General features: G+C 42.7%; 1 non-coding gene across 1 annotated transcript; it reads left to right on the forward strand.

Annotated features, from left to right (window-relative positions):
- Positions 1-15924: 15924 nt before the first annotated feature.
- On the forward strand, positions 15925-16030 carry LOC131007390 (small nucleolar RNA R71). Its single transcript, XR_009096092.1, has one exon. It is a non-coding gene; the product is annotated as a small nucleolar RNA R71 (small nucleolar RNA).
- Positions 16031-16318: the final 288 nt, after the last annotated feature.

Below are 16318 nucleotides of genomic sequence, written 5' to 3' on the forward strand. Positions count from 1 at the left end.
AGATGATGTATCATAATACGACTTCAATCGATGTCCATTGACAGTAAACATCTTTGCCGTATCCAAACTGCGAATCTCAAATGCCCCGTTTGGGCAAACATACTGTATGACGAAGGGGCCAATCCACTTCGTCTTCAATTTCCCGGGCATCAACCGCAGCTTTAATTGGAACAAAAGCACTCTTTGGCCGACTATAAATGTCTTTCCTCGCAAGTTCTTGTCGTGCCACATCTTGGTGCGATCCTTATACCACGTCGCTGCGTCATAAGCTTCAAGACGAAGCTCCTCTAACTCTTGAAGTTGAAATCTCCTCTCCTCCTCACACTTAGGCGATTGCATGTTCACCTTTTTGATCGCCCAATACGCTATGTGCTCTAATCCAACATGCAAGTGACACATCTTCCCAAAAATCAATCGGTACGGTGACATGCCAATAGGAGTTTTATAGGCCGTTCGATACGCCCACAATGCGTCGTCTAGCCTTGAACTCCAATCCTTTCTTGATGGATTCACCATCTTCTCCAATATTTTCTTTATCTCCCGATTAGAAACTTCGGCTTGCCCGTTTGTTTGAGGATGATAGGGAGTAGCCAATCTATGTTGAACTCCATACTTCCGCATCAAAGCTTCAATTGTGCGGTTGCAAAAATGAGTCCCTTGATCGCTTATCACTGCTCGCGGCACTCCATACCTTGTGAAGATATGAGATTTCAAAAATGCAGCGACCACCTTGGAGTCATTCGTTCTGGTGGCTTTTGCTTCTACCCACTTTGAGACATAGTCAACGGCAAGCAAGATGTAGAGATTTCCGAATGAACTCGGAAACGGCCCCATAAAATCCATCCCCCACACATCAAATACTTCACAGAAAATCAGCAGAACTTGGGGCATCTCATCTCGTTTGGAAATACTTCCGGTCAGTTGACATCTCTCACAGCTTTTGCAAAATAAATAAGCACTTCTATTCAACGTGGGCCAGAAGAATCCTGAATCGAGCACTTTCTGAGCTGTCCTCTTTGGGCCAAAGTGTCCACCACAAGAGAGAGAATGGCAGTGCAAGAGAATTTTCTTTTGTTCTGCCTCGGGAATGCATCAGCGTATAACTTGATCCGCTCCAACTTTCCACAAGTACGGCTCATCCCAGAAATAATACTTACACTCACTCCTTAGTTTCATCCGCTGTGCTTTTTTGAACAGAGGTGGAAATTGTCCAGATGTTAAATAATTGACGATATCGGCAAACCAAGGTTCGGGATCACCTTTAACGACGACTGAATGTGCTGCTTGGCTTGGATAAAAGGCTCTGTTTGGGCAAACAGACAGCCGAACAGGTCTGGATAGCATAAAGATGTTCTTCTGGGAAAGCTTCGTTGATAGGAATCTCATCTTCATCTTTCTGGACTAAACGACTTAAATGATCAGCCACATGATTCTCTGCTCCATTCTTGTCCCGGATCTCCCAATCAAACTCTTGCAACAAAAGAATCCACCTAATCAAACGTGGTTTTGACTCCTTTTTTGATAGTAGAAACTTCAATGCGGCATGGTTCGTGTAGACAATTATTTTCGCCCCCAAAAGATACGAACGGAACTTTTCAAAGGCAAAAATAATCGCCAACATCTCTTTTTCTATTGTTGCATAATTGCATTGAGCAGGATTCAATGCCTTTGAAGCATAATAAATTACGTGGCTCTCCTTCCCCAACTTTTGTCCAAGAACCGCACCCACAACATGGTCACTAGCGTTGCACATAAGCTCGAATGGAAGGCTCCAATCAGGTGGTTGCATAATAGGAGCCGTGGTCAACTTGGTTTTCAACAAGTCGAACGCCTGCTTACAATCGTCTGTTAGGGCGAACGGGACATCATTCTGCAGCAGATGTGTCAATGGTTGCGCGATCTTTGCAAAATCCTTGATGAATCGTCTGTAGAATCCAGCGTGACCAAGAAAACCTCGAATCTCCTTCACATTTGTAGGGTACGGCAACTTTGCCATCAAGTCCACCTTTGCCTTGTCTACTTGAATCCCTCTTTCTGAAACAATATGGCCCAAAACGATGCCCTCCTTGACCATAAAATGGCACTTTTTGAAGTTCAAGATCAGATTCTTCTCCACACAATGTGTCAAAACCTTCTCCAAGTTGTCAAGACAGCCCTCAAACGATGCTCCATCAACTGTGAAATCATCCATAAAAATTTTGATGCTCTTCTCGATCAAATCAGAAAAAATGCTCATCATGCATCTTTGGAAACTGCCGGGTGCATTGCACAATCCAAACGGCATCCTCTTGCAAGCATATGTTCCAAACGAGCAGGTGAAGGTAGTCTTCTCTTGATCCTCTTGGTTGACATGAATTTGAAAATAGCCACTGTACCCATCCAAGAAGTAAAAGAATGATTGTCCAGCGAGGCGTTCTAACATCTGATCAATGAATGGTAGAGAAAAATGGTCTTTGCGAGTGCCTGCATTTAACTTCCGGTAGTCGATGCACATACGCCATCCAGTGACAAGACGCATCGGCACCAACTCATTCTTCTCGTTCTCAACCACTTGTAATCCCGATTTCTTTGGAACCATGTGAATCGGGCTCACCCACTTGCTGTCAGAGATAGGATAAATGATTCCCAAAGCGAGAAGCTTTAGAATCTCCTTAAGCACGATCTCCCTCATGTTCGGATTCAACTTCCTTTGCGGATCTCGAACAGGCTTAGCATCCGGTTCCATCAAGATGTAATTTTGGCACACGTCAGGACTTATACCAGTGATATCTGCCAATGTCCACCCAATAGCCTTCTTGTGCCTTTTTAGCACAATGATTAACTACTGCTCCTGGCTTGCGGTCAGATCGCTGCTAATGATGACTGGAAGAGTATTAGCATCCCCCCAGATAAACATACTTCAGATTCAGAGGAAGAGGTTTGAGTTTCAGCTTCGGTGGCTTCTCATCGGATCTCAGTGGTTTGTCATACGATATCTGTTTGGGCAAACAGATCTGGCTTTCCGAACTGACCACTTCCGATTGTGCATAGAGAGACATGATGGCCTCTTTGATCTTTGCATCGTTCATCCCTTGAGCATCAAAATCTGTCCAACTCTTGATCATGGTGAGCTCCAACTTATCCTGCATGAATTCGGTCTCAAGAAATTCTTGGACGAGATGGTCAATCACATCAATAGAATAAGCATTTTCAGCATCATTAGGAGTTTTCATGGCATCATCCATACTAAAAGTGTATTTCTCCCCATGATAATCCAAACAAATTGTGCCATTACTAACATTTATGATTGACTTCGCAGTTCTTAGGAATGGACGACCTAAAAGGACTCCCGTTGAACCCTTGGATTGCACTCCACTCATCCTCACCACATAGAAATCGGCAGGATAAACAAAATTATTCACACTCACAAGAACATTCTCAAGTAAACCCTCGGGGTACACGCAAGACCTATCGGCTAACTGAATGACCACTCTAGTATCTACCAATTCTACACCCGACAATCTATTATAAACAGTGAGAGGCATAACATTGATAGATGCTCCTAAGTAACACATAGCATGCTCGATCCTAGTATCTCCTATGTAAATAGGGAGAGAAAACATACCCGGATCCTTGCATTTGGGTGGTAATTCCTGCTTGATTGCGGCTGAGACGTTCTCGCCCATCACAATTTTTCCAGTTGCCTTGGACTTACCAGCAATGAAGTCCTTCACAAATTTTCCAAATGGAGGAATTTTCAGTGCTTGAAGGAACGGAAGATTCACCTCAAGCTTGCCGAATATATTCACGAAATCGATGAGTTCCTCCTCTGGCTTCTTCCTCGCCAACCTCCTTGGAAAGGGAACTGATATCTCAACCTTGGGATCATGTAGGCCTGAAGGTATAGGAACCTTGATCTGCTCTTCCTCAGTCGACTCAAGTGCTGCTCCCTTCCCTTTCTGCTCAACTGTCGACCCCTTGTTCTGTTTGGCCAAACCGGACTGTTCTGCCTGCTGAATGACTGGATCCGTCGTGCCAATAGAACTCTCAAATTCCTCCACACGAAATTCGACTCCAGAATCTGCCTTCGGACCATCTTGTGAGTTCTGGGGTATTGGTCCATTCAACTCTGTACCACTTCTCAAGGTGATCTTGTTGACATTCTCCTTTGGATTCAATTGAACTTGAGATGGTAATGCTCCATTGTTGCCCTTAAGTTGATTCACGGATGTTTCAAGCTGAGACATCTGATGGGCCAGCCCTTCAATCTGCACCTTCTGCTCGGCTTGGGATTGTTGGAGTTGTTGCACATTATTCTACAAAAATTGTTGATTACCAATCAAGTCTGCCATCATCTCCTCAAGCGACTTGCCTTGCTTTTCGGGAGTATGCTGTTGAGTTTGTGGAGCTTGATACCCCGTCCTTTGATGTGGAGGACGGTAGTTTTGCTGCTGCGGCTGCTACATCGCTGGTGGTTGCCTCTGATCCGGATCCCTCCATCGAAAATTGGGGTGGTTTCTCCATGGTACATTGTGATTGTTCGAGTACTGGTCTCGTTTGGGCAAATGGGGCAGTGGCGCGTCGCAGCTGTAAAAATTGTGGGAAGAATTCGCGTGGGCTTGATATTCTTCCTCATCCCCTGTGCATTGCAAGCTCGTGTGGCTTGGATTACCACATGCTCTACATGGTTTTTTTGTCGGTTGTCCAGCCGTTGCGACTTTCTCCACCACAGTACTCAACATTCTCTCTAATTTCCCCATCCTTGCTTCGAACTTATCCTCAAAGTTCGACGAACTAGCCTGAGCAGCTTTTTTTAGCAGTTGGATGCGCGGCTCCTCATACTCTCTTGTGGCTTCCACTAAGTGTTGAATTAACCTTTTGGCTTCACTTACAGTATTCTGGGAAAATCCCCCTCCACTTGCTGAATTCACCAAATTCTTAGTATCTATTGTCATCCCCTGATAGAAGTACTCCAGAAGGTCCCCCTCAGAAAATTTGTGGTTTGGACAGTTGTCCACCAATAAGCGCTTAATGACTCATCATACTCCTGCTTCGCTCCACTGATTTCCATCTTTAGCGCATTCGTCTTGGTGGGAGGGAAAAAGTGCTCCAGAAATAACTTTTTCATCTCCGCCCATGTAGTGATAGAATAAGGTGGAAGACTCGCGAACCAGGAGTTCACCTCTGCTGTCATAGTGAAGGGAAAAACAACTAGTCTGAAGTGTTCCCCCGTTACCCCAGTAGGGTGCTTCTGCACTTTGCAGATCTTGATGAATTCACTTAGGAAATTATATGGATCTTCTCCCTTCTTGCCGTAGTACTTAGGGAGAACATTAAGCAGTCCAAGCTTAATCTCTATAGCAGTAGCAGCCGCCGGCATCCCGATCGGAGTTGGGGGGTCATCAGCTTCGTGGCTGGAGAGATCGCACAGTCTAGGATCGTCAGCCATGTCGCTCTCAGTACTTGCGATAGAAATCGAGTCGGTTTCCTCTTCACAGTCTGCTTCTGTCTCTGTATTGTGGTCTGTTAGGGCAAACAGAGCCTCGTCAGCAGCAACAGCACTGGGCTTCTCCTCGACGAACTGTTCGTTCGAATAGAAAGGTCAGACTGCGAATCCAGCAGCTCCAGTAGCTTCCTTGCCTTGGCCTCTTTCCTTAATTTCTTTGCGGTTTTCTCGATCTCACAATCGTAGAGGAGGTTCAGCTTAGAAGATCTGCTCATAAACAAAACAAAATAAAAAGGAAAAATAGATCAAAGGGAAAAGAATTAGATAAACACCGCTCCCCGGCAACGGCGCCAATTTGGTGGACGTCGTATTCCACCAAATAATTCCTGCAGAATTATCAAGACTAATTAGTACACTGATAAGCAGGGTCGATCCCACAGAGAGCAGATAAAACCATTCAAGTCCCTAAAATCTATTAAATTTGGTGATGCCACCACGCCTTAACTTGAGAAAATATTAATTAACTAAGAAAGCAAATTAAATCAAATAAAATAACTCTTGAAAATAAATCAATAAAAAGGTAACTCGGCTCGAATAAATCCACACTAATTCAAAGCTCTGATCATCGACGCAAAGATTAATTAATCCCTATCAACCAACCAGTTATAGGATACTGTGAAACGCAACGGACGTACCAAAATTCCTACTTACTGTGTCGACAAATAGCTGGAGACGCCAGACCTGCTTATTTCCCTTATTAAAATATAACCTAGCTGGAGACGCCAGACCTAGATTTAATATTCTAATAGCATTAAGATGAAGGAACCCAATTTATATCAATTATCCTAGATACGCTAGTAATAATTAATACACCAATTAATTTCTACTACGAACACGGTAGTTTTATCACTAATCAGCCCTATTCCAACAATTACGGATTGGAGGTGTTAATTGACTGTAATCCAATTAAACCTAAGTTGGTCAGACTTAAATAAAATCGGAATTGTCTTTAAACCTTAGGAATTAATCGAAATCAATAGGAACCAATTTTATGCTCAATTAGGTCTCACAGATTAATAAATCAGTGCTTCATTATTCTCGCCGAATTAAAGAAATTAGCTACTCATGATTAAACTAGAAACAAATAAATAAATAAAAACAAACATAAATAATCGAACACAAAAAGAAACGAAATAAATTGCAAGAAAAATAAAGTCACCACTTGAATTAAACAATAAAACTCGTCTGCCTTGATTCCAACTCCAGCCGCAAAAGGGAAATTCAAAACAAGAAATTAAATTGCAAGAATCGAACAGAATGCTAAAACAAAAAAACTAAATTGATTGTTATCAAAAGTCAACTCTTGAGAAACACAAAAAAACTTGGGGCTGTCTACTTAAAAAAAACTAAACTCAATCTTAGTGTTAAAGTTAAATATATATAAAACAACTAATCCTAATATATCTCCTAATAGTCGGCGGCTAGGTATTAAAAATAGGGGATCACTCCCACAATGCCGCCTAATATCCAAAAACATGGGCTTCGGTCCCTTTTCCTATCTTAAGCCCAAATTAAATTAAAACAAGAGTTTTGAGCTTAATAAAAATTATAACAATTGTTTCCAAGCCCAATCTCTAAACATCTTCAAAATCCACGCTAATCTTCATCAAAAGCTTGCTTTCCACCAACTCCTTCCATCTACAAGATCCATCTCCAGTTCATCTAATTCCTGCGCCAAAACATTGCAAACCATGCAAAATCACATAAAACCATGGCGAAACACACACTAAACTAAGTAGCTAAAATACACACATCATCTACCGTTATCGTGAGGTTGCCCATTTACGTCTTATGCAAGACTACTTCAACGACAATTCGACGTACGGGCCTACATTTTTTCCACGTCGTTTTCGGATGTAGAAGGAGTTGTTCTTCCGCATTGCCGATGTTCTGCAAGGTGAAGATAGTTACTTCCAGATGAGCCATGATGCACGAGGTCGAGACTCTCTCACGCCTTTGCAGAAATGTACCGTGGCTATCCGCCAATTAGCCACCGGCGTCAGTGCAGATACTTTCGACGAGTACCTCAAGGTCGCCGACACGACGGGGCGTCTATGCCTAAAGTGATTCTGCAAAGTTGTCATCTGGGCATACAGAGTCGAGTATCTTCGACGTCCTACGGCGGCAGACGTCCAACGCCTTCTTCAGATGCACGAGGCGCGACATGATATTGTAACACCCCGTACTTTTATGAGTAGTAGTAGTGTCGAGACACTACAGAGAGTACTACGGTACTGAGATATGAGATTATAATTAAGATGAGATAGAGTTATGATGATAAATAGATATATTGAGTATTAGAGTTACATTATTTTGATGAGACGAGTTATTATTCTAGATGGAGATATGAGTCTGATAGAATCAATGATGAAGATAGAGAGTGAGCAGTTTGAGAAAATGAGTTGAGATAGAGATGCTGATTGAATTGAGAAAAGAGCATAATTTATTTTTTTCCGATGACGGATACAGAGGTATCTGTGAGATTAATTGTCCTATTGTTAATAGGAACATCTGATTAAGAATAGAGTTGAGATAAGTGAGTGAGAAACCCTATAGAAGGGAGAGTCGATCTGAGAGATGATCTAATTGAGAGATGATTGTTGATTGCTTTGATGTGAATTGTATCCGTGTTTTATCTGAGATTTGCTTTTACTTTGGGTTGATGTTCAAGAATGATATGAGATGAGAAGAGTCGAGGTTGAGTATATATTTTGAATCGCTCGATCATTTTGATGTGGTTGAGCATTTAAAGAGTTTGAGATGAGATTTTGCTGAAATTTCGTAGGCCTACTGACCTACTGTGATCGACGGTTTGTCGATGTCAAATAGCTTTGAAAATTTTATAGCAAGTCCCTACATGAGTCTTGAGTACCCTGGTAAAATTTCAAGCCATCTTGAGTACCCTGGTAAAATTTCAAGCCATTTCAACTTCGTATGATATTTCTTTAAAATGCAAAACCTAAACTGCACATTACTACCGAGAATTTCAGAGAATAGGGGAAAGAGTCATTCATTTCAGAAGCTTCTCGTGTGATCTAGATTTCCAAATTTTTATGGTATCAACCTTATTGTGTTAGCTAGATATCCACCAAAGTTGAGCCCAGTTTGACAACGTTTACTAGTTTTTCAAAAATTGTAACTTTCGGTTGCACAAAACTGCCAGAAATGGTAGATCATGGTAAAAACGTCATATCATTCAAACCACTTGGAGTTTTTGACTCTACGTTTTTTTTAAATGAAACTAGACTTGAAGATCTTTCTTTCGGTATGAGTCTCGAGTCGAGGAGATGTCGGAGTCAGAACAGTTTAAATGTTGAAGTTGAGTCAGTGTAAAAACAGAGCATGTTTTGATGATGTTTGATTGTGATTTCTTATGTGCCTTATGTGATTGTGTTGCATATGTGTTTGAATGAGATTGGTCGAGCCTTATATGAGAGATAAATCAAGACTTAGAACCATGATTTTCTTGAAACCTATCCTTGAACTTAAGGATGTGAGATGAGTGGAGAGTTTATATAGAGTTGAGTAAGGAGATAGAATATGAGATAGAGCATGAGTTAAGGCTTGAGAATTAGTCAATGAGTTTCTAATCGAGATTCATTTTATGACATGAACCTTCGATGGTGATGATGATCCCTGAAGACACGAGCAGAGCAAGGAAGTAAGTAACTCCGCTTTGACGGGAGATTTTGAGTAAGGTCTTCAGGTGGGCATTATTTTGAGTATACATATATTACGAGCTTTCAAAACGATTATGATAATGATATTTATGAGTTTATCAAATGTTTTGAGATGAATGACGTTTGAGAACTTTTGACTTGCCAAGTTTTGATATTGAGCTTGTATGTTACCGTCTACTGATGAGATGAGACGAATTCGGATCCTGCCACAAGCGGGGTTGTGTACACAAAGGTGATCGTGAGCCGTCTTCGGGTCGGCCGGTCACGGTGCTTGAGAAGGAGGCCTACTTCTCAGTACCTTGATGATAATGAAGAGTTGTAGATGTGGTACATACATGTCGAGTACTTGTCTGCAGACACTTAATTATGATGTTAATGGTTAAAACTGCTTGCACAGGTTCTTTTAAGATATAATTCCTGTGTATTGCTGAAATGTGGCAAGTTCAATTTATAGCTCTATGACCAGCTTTGTTTTCGGCGATATGCCCACTGAGTATTTATGTACTCACGCCCTGCATGTATTTCTAAACGTGCAGGATAAGCGGAGGGGGAGTATGGTGCGGTGCTGGTAGGGAATGTTTCGGGTTGACGTTTTCTTTCTCTATCGTATGTCTGTTTTGTCGATAGAGTTTTGTTATGAAGTTACGTTATATTAAATCAAGCAGTTTACTCACGATTATGTGTCTTCATACATATAGTCGGTTCACCATTTGTTATCACACTCTGAATATTATGACTCTACATAAAAATTGAGCTATACTTGTGACTCAACTAGAAACACCTCTAAGTTGACTTGCAATAGAACAAGGACATCCTAGCGATGGTAAGTTGACCCAGTGTCATCTCTCAAGGAAAGTCTTTAAGGGCTTTTAGTAGTATCGTAAGAAAAAGCAATAAAAGAAAGCAGTAAAGGTTTTGATTTAAAAACGTAACTTAAACTTAAACGTAAATTGAACTTAAACTTAACCTAGGCAATAATTTAAACAACTCGAATTAAACCTAACTTAAGAAATTAAAGACTTGTAAATTTAGAGACTTCTAATCTAGACGTGAAACTAAAGTGCATAATTTAAATTGCATAATTGAAAAGAAAGCATAAACGAAAAACGTAAACATGATTAAACGAAAGTAAATTGAATTTAAATACGAAATACCGTAATTGTCTTGAACGTATAATCGTGTCACTCGATCACAATCCAAGAACTAAACTAAAAACGAAATTAAAATCTAACTTAGAATACTAAAAACCTCGAACTAAGAAAGCAATGAAATTCATAAGCTTTTGATGCCAACAAATCGCAAGGTGGCGTCTAAAGCTAGGGCAAAATATTGATCATTACAATGAAAAGTATGGCCCTATTTATAGACTTCAAATTCTTAAGGATCACCACGGAAGTTGCCATGCAAAGAAGAATTCTAAAGGCAATAGAATCGTGCAAAATAAGGCAACTTCCAGCTGGATGCACGCTTCTGGAAAACACTCCTACTCTCGCCAACTTCGCAGCTCTCGCTAGAGGAATGGATGATTTCCCTGACCTCGCCAGAGAAATGGTTTGCCAGCGGAATGATGATCTCTCTGGCATTCGCCAGAGGAACGGTGAATTCTCTGCTATCGCCAGAGGAACGGCGATTTCTCTGGCTTCTCTGACTATTGAGCGCTGGACTTTACTTCTCTGATGCTGGCGCTTCTCGGCAGAGGAATAGGTGATTCCTCTGCTCTGGCTTCTCGATTCCTCTGACTAGCGACTTCTCTGACTGGTGATTCCTCTGGCGCTTCGATTCCTCTGCTCCTCAGGCGATTGGTTCCACTGCTCTGGCTGGTGATTTCGCTGCTCTCAAGGACATCCTAGCGATGGTAAGTTGACCCAGTGTCATCTCTCAAGGAAAGTCTTTAAGGGCTTTTAGTAGTATCGTAAGAAAAAGCAATAAAAGAAAGCAGTAAAGGTTTTGATTTAAAAACGTAACTTAAACTTAAACGTAAATTGAACTTAAACTTAACCTAGGCAATAATTTAAACAACTCGAATTAAACCTAACTTAAGAAATTAAAGACTTGTAAATTTAGAGACTTCTAATCTAGACGTGAAACTAAAGTGCATAATTTAAATTGCATAATTGAAAAGAAAGCATAAACGAAAAACGTAAACATGATTAAACGAAAATAAATTGAATTTAAATACGAAATACCATAATTGTCTTGAACGTATAATCGTGTCACTCGATCACAATCCAAGAACTAAACTAAAAACGAAATTAAAATCTAACTTAGAATACTAAAAACCTCGAACTAAGAAAGCAATGAAATTCCTAAGCTTTTGATGCCAACAAATCGCAAGGTGGCGTCTAAAGCTAGGGCAAAAGATTGATCATTACAATGAAAAGTATGGCCCTATTTATAGACTTCAAATTCTTAAGGATCACCACGGAAGTTGCCATGCAAAGAAGAATTCTAAAGGCAATAGAATCGTGCAAAATAAGGCAACTTCCAGCTGGATGCACGCTTCTGGAAAACACTCCTACTCTCGCCAACTTCGCAGCTCTCGCTAGAGGAATGGATGATTTCCCTGACCTCGCCAGAGAAATGGTTTGCCAGCGGAATGATGATCTCTCTGGCATTCGCCAGAGGAACGGTGAATTCTCTGCTATCGCCAGAGGAACGGCGATTTCTCTGGCTTCTCTGACTATTGAGCGCTGGACTTTACTTCTCTGATGCTGGCGCTTCTCGGCAGAGGAATAGGTGATTCCTCTGCTCTGGCTTCTCGATTCCTCTGACTAGCGACCTCTCTGACTGGTGATTCCTCTGGCGCTTCGATTCCTCTGATTTCTCTGCTCCTCTGGTGATTGGTTCCACTGCTCTGGCTGGTGATTTCGCTGCTCTGGAGATTGGTTTCTCTGACGCGGGTCTTCGGCTGACTTCTCTGGTCTGGCTACAGAGTTATGCTAAAAACACCCTCTTTAGCCCCGAAATCTCCAAAATTATATTCTTCCATCTAAAAACCTAATCCTCCTGCGAAGCATCAAACAAGCCATAAAACGCACCAATTTCCAGAAGATTCTCTTAAAATAAAGCTTATATAAAACCCCAAAATTTAGCACAATTAAGCATAAATCAACCCCCCCACACTTAGCCTTTTGCTTGTCCTCAAGCAAAATCCATATGAATCATAGGAAGAGATTGATTTCAACAATGCTAATTTCCAATCCAAACATTCACAAGTCAATTCCAGATTTTACAATCAACACACATTTTCTCGACCATGCAAGTAATTCAAAGTTTAAGAAGCAACAAAAGAGTAATGCAAGTAATTCGATCAGACCCAATTCTCCGCTAGAAGTGAATTCCCTAATGTGATCGCCTTTATAATCAATATCACCATTTTTCACACTTTGTGTGCTTAAGATTTTCGACAGTTGAGCCATAATTCATGAAATAAAATCATTTGGATGCAATCCAAAGTCTTTTCACGTGGTTTCCCATGCTCATAGTTGAACTAGAGGAGCAGAGACTTAGAGCTGTCACGTTTCAGAACAGGCCAGATGTTTCAGAGCTGACAATTTTGAAGTTGGCAATGGCAATTCGTCCAACATTTTTCACATTTCACAGCTAAGATACGATCGTAGGCAATCACAATGACAACACTCCTTCTAGCATCTACCGGACAAATCACGTTTTACTAACTTACAATCATGTTGCAACAAAACTCAAATTCTTTGCATAAACAAGAAACATATATCAAGAGTAAAACAAGAATAACCACCATTCATTCACAAACCCGAAATTCGCATCGAAAACCATCTACTCTTCCACAAATTCATAAAAACTCGCAAGATTCGAGACTAAAAACTAAGCATAGAAAGATTAATCTCGCCCAATTGAAAATATAAGCACAATAAAACACCCCCCCCCCACACTTAAAGCATGCCATGTCCTCAGGGCATAAAAGAAATAAGAAGAGTTGAGAAAACGTCCCTGATTATCGGCATGGAGAAACTGAAGCATCGTGCGAGGTGGTGAAGAGGGGAATTCGCTGTCTGTGGCAGACTGAAGAGTGGCTACGCTGAATCAGGTCAGCGCTGGCAGAGCAGCGCGGAGAAGGGCAGTGGTGGTGGCAGCAGCACTGGCGGCTGTATGAGAATTTCAGCGCTGAAAATAAGACCTGCTCACCAAACATCATAGGCTCCGCAAAGCAACCGAAACTTAGGAAAAACATGAAACACACAACTAAAAACAAAGAAAAACAAAAACTAAAAACAAACCAACGGTGGGTTGCCTCCCACCAAGCGCTAGAGTTAAACTCTCCAGCCCGACTTCAGATTTGACCCTTAGTGAGGATCGTGCGGATTGTGAGACTCCACCACCATCGGAGTACTCATCTGCCCATAATCGGATTTCATGCGATGACCCTCTCCTCTTAATTTTTCCTTAGTCTGGGCTGCACCAGGGTCAAACACGTCCTTTGACAATACATCATTTGTATTCTGGGACAGCGCTACTGATCTGAACATCGGCGCCTCCTTTTCCTGTTCCGTGTAAGTGCTCATCAAAGCAGGCTGGATGGGCCGCGCTGGGCTCATCAGAGCTGGCAAAAGATGTGCAGCGCTAGTATCCTTTGTCATAGTTGGTGGAGTAATCAGAGCTGGGCTCATCAGAGCTGGAGTGCTGGAAATTCCTACTTCTTCCACATGATCAGAAATCTCAATAAAAGAACAGAAATGCATTAAAGATGTAGGAATAACAGGTTGCTTATCGAAAATCGAGAACGTGACCGATCTACCGGATCCCGCCATACTCACAATTCCAGATCCCACATCAATGCGAGTCTGGGTAGTAGCCATAAAAGGCCGTCCGAGTAGAACAAGATGTCCATTCTTCCCTATAACGCCCTGCCCTTCATCAAACACCACGAAATCGGCTAGCGTCGTGATTCCTCTCACCTTGACCTCAACATCTTTTAAAAGACCACGAGTGCTACAATATGCTCCATCAGCTAGTTGAAGCCTTGTTCTCGTGCTTTTAAGCTCATCTTCATTCCTGCCCAATTTCTGAAAAATAGCAAACGGCATTACATTGATTGCCGCACCTAAGTCTAACATTCCCGAGAACTCTCCAGCTCTACCCAAACCAATACTAAGAATAAAGCTGCCAGGATCTCCTTGCTTCGGTATTGGTTGGGTTGGATCAACAATCGGTGGTGGCAGAGGTGGGCTGGAACGTTGGACAACTTTCGGTGGTCGATACGGCGTAGTGGACTTGTGGAGAGTTACCTCTGGCCGCCTTATCAATTCTGGCGCCTTTCTCATGTCATAGGTTTGCAGAATTGGAGTTGGCCTGACTGACCATTGCAATGCTGCACTTGGCAAGGCTGCACTCTGCGGGGCTGGATTTTGCATAGCTAAACTAGGCATGGCAGGATGCTGCAGAGCTAGACTTGGCATAGCTGGCTCCTGCAGAGCTAGATTCTGAAGTGTTAGATTATGCAGAGCTGGATCTGGCGGTGCTGAACTGGGCAACGCTGGACTCGGCAGAGCTGGACTGGGCAGCGCGGCACTCGACAGGGCTGGACTGGGCAGCGCGGCACTCGACAGGGCTGAGCTGGGCAGCGCTGTTATTTTCTTCTCTGGGATGTCCTTCGCCTCTGCTCTGGAGATGTCGGCTCCGCTCCTCTGGCATTCCGTGGATTTCTCTGCTCTGACATTCCGCGGACTCCTCTGCTCTGGTATTCGACTCCTCTGTTCTGGTACAGTAGTCGGTTCCGGCATCCACGTCAGCGCTGGAACCTTGGTCTTCTCCGGAATCCATGATTGTTCTGGTATCCAAGTCTGCTCTTCGAGAGTAGTGATAGCTAAAGCTTGGTGAGTTGGCTGAGGTTGACCATGAAATTTTCCAGGTTGCTGCTGCTGCTGCAATTGGTTCAGGGTGCCCGACAGTTGCCCTACGGTGGTCTCAAGTCTTTTTATGGTGGAAGCTTGAGACTCCATAGTCTGCTTAGTCATCTCCATATTTTGCTTGCTAATCTCCATGAAAGCTTGCAACGTATCTTCAAGTGATGACTTCTGGGGCTGAGCGTGTTGCTGCGCCGGCTGAAAATTCCCTTGCTGTTGATACCTCGGTGGATATTGTTGGGGAAAATTTTGCTGCGGTGCATAGGGCTGCTGTCCTCTCCATCCATTATTTCCGTTCTGCCCTTGATTATAATTCTGTGGTCTGCTCTGCCCTTGATTATAGCTTTGCCCTTGATTGTAGTTTTGCACGAAACCAGGTCTGCTTGGCCCTTGATTGTAGCCTTGAAATCCTTGTGCCGCATAGACCTCAGCTTGTCCTTCCGGAGTAAACTCTCCCATTCTATGGCACTCATTGGCTCCATGGTTGAAATCTCCACAAATACCACACGGCTCAACGTACTGCATGGCTGGGTTCGGCGGGGTTGACATTGGCAGAGCTGGATTTGGCTGATGTGTCTTCGGCGGCGCTGAGTTCTGAACTGGCGAATTTTCCATCTTTTCCATCTTGAGTTGTTGGACTTCTCGCATGATCGAGGCCAATTGTTGCTGCATCTCGAACTGATTTGTCACGGCACTAGCCTCCACCCTTCGTCCACGGACTGACTTTTGTTGGGAGCTCTCGGCCAAAGTTTTGAAAATCTCTTTTAGCTCTGTTGCCGTCTTCCGAGCTATGTTGCCTCCTGCCGTGCTATCTACCATAAATTGGGCAGTTTGTACTAACCCATCGTAGAAGAACTGCATCAACATAACATTGGTGAACTGATGTTGAGGGCATTGACGGATGAGTTCTTCATATCTCTCCCATGCTTCATGCAATGGCTCGTCCGCTCCTTGTGTGAACTCCATTATCCTTGTTCTCAGTTCCTGCGTTTTGTGGCTGGGGTAGTATTTCAGCATAAATTTTTCACAAGCATCTCCCCATGTAGTGATAGAGTTGGGCGGCAGAGATAGCATCCATGTCCTCGCCCAGTCCTTAAGTACCTAGGGGAAGCACTTGAGCTTGAGTTGATCCTCTGTGAGAGTGAGCAGAGGAATCGTTTGCACTTGGGTGCAAAAATCTCGGATGAATTGCAGCGCATCCTCGCTTGGTATCCCGTGGAACACCGGCAGCAAATTCGAGTCATTTGGTTTGAGATTGTAGTTTCTCACAG

The sequence above is a fragment of the Salvia miltiorrhiza genome, chromosome 1, assembly GCF_028751815.1.
Source record: "Salvia miltiorrhiza cultivar Shanhuang (shh) chromosome 1, IMPLAD_Smil_shh, whole genome shotgun sequence".
NCBI lineage: Eukaryota > Viridiplantae > Streptophyta > Magnoliopsida > Lamiales > Lamiaceae > Salvia > Salvia miltiorrhiza.